The sequence below is a fragment of the Ochotona curzoniae genome, unplaced genomic scaffold (assembly GCF_017591425.1).
Source record: "Ochotona curzoniae isolate NIBS_2020 unplaced genomic scaffold, NIBS_Ocur_1.0 contig_2210, whole genome shotgun sequence".
NCBI lineage: Eukaryota > Metazoa > Chordata > Mammalia > Lagomorpha > Ochotonidae > Ochotona > Ochotona curzoniae.
In genome coordinates this window covers 3874572-3880571 of record NW_024465369.1, presented here as the reverse complement: position 1 = coordinate 3880571, position 6000 = coordinate 3874572, and the positions used below count along the sequence as shown (strand labels likewise).

At 40.4% G+C, this 6000-nt stretch overlaps 1 long non-coding RNA gene across 1 annotated transcript in view; it reads right to left on the bottom strand.

Moving 5' to 3' along the window:
- Positions 1 to 505: 505 nt before the first annotated feature.
- LOC121150575 overlaps positions 506 to 6000 on the bottom strand; it is a 183965-nt gene continuing 178470 nt past the window's right edge. The window contains exon 3 of the long non-coding RNA XR_005882993.1: positions 506 to 603. This is a non-coding gene — a long non-coding RNA (uncharacterized LOC121150575). The remainder of the gene's footprint in view (positions 604 to 6000) is intronic.

Sequence of the window (6000 nt, the reverse complement as noted above, 5' to 3'; positions counted from 1 at the left end):
ATGCAGAACAGGCTGGCTTAGGCCTCACAATACATGCCAGCACGCACAAAAACTGAGGTTGGCTATTGGTCTGGGAGTTGTTCCAACTAGGCCACAGCACTTGTTGGCATGCATGAAGCCAGGCCTGTGGCTGGCTGGGATGAGTTAGCCTATACCACCTATCAATTCACATAAGATATGGGGCTGGAGAAAGAACTGACCAGGTAGCTGCATCCACCAGTGTGTGATATGTGCATTGGTTGGTACATGTTATGGACTGAACATAACCCTATGCTAGCTGATGCACAAAAGGGTCAAATTTGAGGTCACCTCAGGCAAGGCTTCCTGGGGGACTCCCCAACTAGACCACTATACTCAAACCTTAGCCACAGGGAAAATCATGAGATATGTGGTCCAACCTTAGAATGCATGTATCCTAACTGGGCATCCTCAATTGCTAATACCTGTGTAGTGGACAGCATACCCCGATTCACAGAAAGGACAAGCAGCAGCTCACCTCAGTCAGCAGTGCCTTGTTGGAGGATAGAAAGCAGAACAGGTGGGACAGCTCTTCTAGCCAAGCTTCATAGTAAGTGAATGCATCTTGGATGTACTAAGGTGGACCTGGTAAACCAAAAGACCTTAGAAAGATTTTCTCAATTCTAGTGCAACAAAGCTGACAACATCTCAGAACTATCAAAAGCATTCAAGTAACACACTCAAAACATTCTTCCACACATGAGGGGGTCTCTAAAGCATCATCAAATGACAGTTCCCCATCCCTGGGTGCTGATGCAGTCTGACAGCAAGGAGTGACTCCCTTACCTCCCCGCTCAGTGAACGCAGAAAAAAAAAAGATGAAGAAAAGAACTGAACCATTTGTCCCACTCATCATCTTGCATACCTCGACCCTCCCTACACTAATTGGAGGCCCAAATGAGTGTGTATCCCTCTCAATTATGTAAATAATACTGGAAATATAATTTTAAATTATTAAAAATAAAAAGCCATGGCCCAGCTTGATGGATTAGCACCTAAATCTTTGCCTTGAATGTGCCGAGATCCCATATGGTCATTGGGTCATATCCCGGCTGTTTCACTTCCCTTCCAGCTCCCTGCCTGTGGCCTGGGAAAGCAATGAAGGATGGTTCAAAGTCTTGGGATCTAGAACAAGCTCCTGGCTCCTGGCTTCGAATAAGCTCAGCTCCAGTCATTGCAGCTACTTGGGGAACCAACAAATGGAAGATCTTTCTCTCCATATGTCTCTCTGTAAGTCTCCCTTTCCAATAAATAAATAAACAAATCTTGAAAGAAAGAAAGGGAGAGAAGAAAAAAGGAAGAAAGGAAAGGAAAGGAAAGGAAAGGAAAGGAAAGGAAAGGAAAGGAAAGGAAAGGAAAGGAAAGGAAAGGAAAGGAAAGGAAAGGAAAGGAAAGGAAAGGAAAGGAAAGGAAAGGAAAGGAAAGGAAAGGAAAGGAAAGGAAAGGAAAGGAAAGGAAAGGAAGGACGAGGGAGGAAGGAAGGACGAGGAAGGAAGGAAGGAAGGAAGGAAGGAAGGAAGGAAGGAAGGAAGGAAGAAAGGAAGGAAGAAAGAAAGAAAGAAAGAAAGAAAGAAAGAAAGAAAGAAAGAAAGAAAGAAAGAAAGAAAGAAAGAAAGAAAGAAAGAAAGAAAGAAAAGGTCATTTCTCCCAAAAAACTAAACCTTAGAAAACATGTAATTCCCATACACCCTTTCTCAGGAAGCTTTTGGAAAAGGTACTTCATCAAAACCATGGAATAATCCAGATGTGTACTCTAGTTGGCTCTCACCATCTCGCAAGAGCATCTTTTCCCAATTCTGAGTTTAGTGATTTCATGCCAATCATTTAGAATAAGTTATGGTGGACATGTCAAAAGCACAGAAGTCAAAACACACTGTAAATCAGTGCTTCCTGTCCTTAACTTTCACTGGGTGGCTGTTAAATGCTGACCCACACATCAGTGGAATCAGCTACAAAGGAGAAAACTAAGGGATCTCCAAGGGTATGGACATTTGTGTTGCTTCAAAATCAATATGTTGATACCTAACTCTACTGTGTTGTATAAAGAGACAGGGTCTTTGGGAGATGACTGGACCATGAAGGTGGAGCCCTCATAAATGGGACAAGTAGTCTTGCAAAGTAGCCCTGAGAGAGCCTCTTTCTTGCCCACACTGTGAGAGTACATAGAAGGAATGGATCCCTATAGACACCATATCTACTGGTGCCTTGATCTTGGCCTCCTACCTCTCTGAACTTTGAGCAACAAAATTCTGTTTAATAATTCTGATTAATAAACCAAACAATTCAATAATTCATTTAATAAATTATCCACCAGATGTGTTTTGTTACAGCAGTCAAAAATGACTAAGAATATTCAAGAGAAAAAGACTTTGTAAATTCCAAAAATGAGACAAATTATTGAAAAGTTGAGGAAAGAATGGAGAGATAAGGGTTCTACCAAAAATGTCTCCCAAAAAGGCACTGAAAAGACTAGTAAGTTAACAGCTGAGAGATACTTCAAAACTACAGTAGAGACTTTAGAAATGTATTAACAAAGTGAAGAAACAACCAATGGAATGAAATGAGAGAAAATCATTGCATAATTCACAGCTGATAGGGGACTAATATCCAGGATCTGCAAAAAGCTTCAGAAACTCAAGGACAGTAAAAGAGAAAAAAAAAAAAAACCAACTGTGAAAAGTAGGCAAAGGAAATAAACATACATTAAAAAAAAAAAAAAGATTCAAATGGCTAACAGACATTTAAAAAGATGCTCAGGCTCCCTAGCCACCAGAGAGATACAAATGAAAACCACACTGAGGTTCCACCTAACTCCAGTGAAACTAGCCGACATTCAGAACTCTACTAACAACGCCTGCTGGTGTGGATGTGGGAAGAAAGGTACCCTACTTCATTGCTGATGGGTATGTAGGCTAGTATAACCATTATGGGAATTAATACGGAGAGTGGTTAGAGAATTACAAATAAACCTGTTATATAACCCAGCTATCCTGCTCCTAGGAATATATCCAAAGGAAATGAAAACTGCAGATGAGAAAGGGATCTGTAATTCTATATAGCAGTATAGACTATAATAGCAAAGGCGTGGAAACAACACAGATGCCCATCCAAAGAGGAGTAGATAAAGAAACTGTGGCACATCTACTCTATGGAATACTACTCAGCCATTAAAAAGAATGAAAATACTCAATATGCAACCAGATGGTCCCTTCAGGAGATCATTATGCTCAGTGATATAAGTCAATCCCAAAAGGTTAAATATCATATGTTCTCTCTGATACAAGGCAATCTTAATGCAAATTATAAGATCAATAAGCCTTTCAGTAATATTTTTGCTGCAACACATGGGTTTTGATTTTCATTTCTTCAAAGTAGTTTCTTTTCTCTTATTAACTTCTTCACTGACTCATAGATCACATATTAGCATCATTTTATCCAAGAAGCTTTTGTGTTTTCATTTCTTCATCAATACATTGGTTATTCAGTAGCATGTTACTTAACTCTGTGGTGCCATAAATCTTTTGTTTTATCTTTATTCCTGTTATTGATTTTGTTTTTATGGCTTCTCCCTTAAAGGGAATGTATTGTAACTGTGTAATAGAGATTATCATATCATGTTGTGAAAATACAATACAGTATGCATCTCTACTTCCAAATCAAAGATAGACTCCCAATGAAACTGTTAGATCAATCTTGAAAATAGGATGCTGGACTGTGTGTACTAGCAATTTTAGGACACACTTAAATAACAGAATGATGGACTTATTACTACTTATGAAGCACTATACTATTATAATAATATGGGGGAAATAAGTTGAGGGAAGGAATATGAAGAAGGGGTAGGGAAAATCCCAAAGCCTGTGGAATTGCACCATAAAATTAAAAATAAAATAGAAGAGAGAGGAAAAAAATATATATTAATAATAGATGAAAATTTTAAAAAGAGGCAATTATCAACCACAGGGGAATTCTACATTTCACCCGTAGGGGAGGGGGAAGGGAAAAGGAGCTTAGTACACAATTTGGCCCTGGTATGAGCAAATTCTATATAGACACAATGATGCAAATATCATATTGCTGTAATTGAAATGTCAGAAAAAGTATCAAAATAATGTGAGGGAGAGGGAAATTGGGAGACTTGAAATAGTAAACTCAATCTATAGATTTAGAAGCAATCAATAAAACGTCATAGAGGACACATATATAGCAGAAATATGTTACATAGAAATAAGGAGGCAGACACCTGAAGGCCAAAGTAAAAAGGAAAAAAAAGTCATAAGTGTTTGCTGCTAGGGAGTACTGGATAATTAGGAAGCAGGGTGGTACGGCAGACAACTGTCACTTCTCGTTCCTGTCCTCACTGTCTTGTCTTACTCTCCAACTGCATGCACAGTTACTCTAGGAGCAGATGTAGATGAAAAGCAAGAACAAGACAATGAGCTGAGAGGAAGCCTAGACCCTGTTCTTCCTGCTGTTACAGGCCTGGGTGAAAAGCAAGGAAAACAATCAGAAAGGAAAGAAGAAATGGACAGTACAGCCGCAGGGATCATCTGGGAGCCAGACAGCTGAGGCCTTCTAACCCGAAGTCAGCTTCTCTCTGAACAGCTCCCAGACACGGCTGTGCGAGACAAAGTTCAAGGGAGAAAAAAGTGTGACCAATGACAACATAAAACACATGATGCCCAAGTGTCCCACAAGAAGGAAGGGATGGCTGAAATTAAAATATTATGTCCATATATAGAATTCAGGGCACACATTTAAAAAGCTGCTTAAAAGGCTATTAAGTATTTACAATCTATTCCGTTTAAGGAGAGTAAAAAGAAAATCAAAAAAGGAGAATATACAATGAAACATATAGTACACATTTTTTTAAAGATTTGTTTATTTATTTGAGAGTTAAAGTTACACAGAGAAAAAAAGAGTCAGAGAGAGAGGGAGAGGGTTTCTCCAAACCCTGGTTTATTCCCCAACTGGTCACTGCAGCTGAGGCTGCTGCAGCCAGCAGTCTGAAGCTCCTTCTGGATCGCCCACAAAGGTGCAGTGACCAAACACTCAGGTCATCCTCCACCACTTCCCCACGCACATTATAAGGGAGCTGGATCAGAAGTGGAGCAGCCAGGTCTTAGTCCAGTGCCAGCGTGGGATGCTGTCCTCACAAGCAATAGCTTCATTCATTGCACCACAAGATTGGCCTTAACAGCACACTTTCTCATTGGCTACTTTCTGTGTTTGAGAGGCAGTAAAAAAAGAGAGAGAGAGAAAAACACAGAACTCCTAACTACTATAGGAGCTGAAGCTGGGAATCAAACTCAGGCACTCCAATGTGGGACATGCTACCTTAATCATTAGGCCCTTTAGGTCAAATGCCAATGCCTTGTTAGCATTAAATTACTTATGCAGCGGTAGGCACCATGATCCAGCAGGATACCCACATCCCATATCTGAGTGCCTGAGATAGAATCCCACCTTGGCATCCAGCTTCCTGTTGTGTATTCTGGGAAGCAACCAAGATGTTGGCTCACATATTTGAGTTCCTGTCACTCAAGTGGAAAACCAAGATGGGGTTCTTAACTCCTGGTTTGAGCCTGGCCTGGCCCTGGCTGCTGTGCACTTCCAAGGAATAAATCAACAGATGGAAGATCTCTCACTGCAGCTCTGCCTTTCAAATAAACAAATACGATCTAAACAATAAAAACTGTATACAAACACACTTCCATAGAAGAAAGACTTGAAGAATACAACTGATAATGCCTACTTTAAATTGCTTATTTTTGCTAACATTTTGGGCCCAGCATGATGGCTCAATTGGCTAGTTCTCCATCACCATGTGCTGGTATCCCATATGGGTGACAGTTTGTGTCCTGGCCACTTCACTTTTCATTCAGCTCCTTGCTTGTGCCCTGGGAAAGCAGTGAAGGATAACCTAAAGCCTTGTGATGCTGCACACCCACACGGGAAACCTGGAAGAGGCTCCTGGCTTCG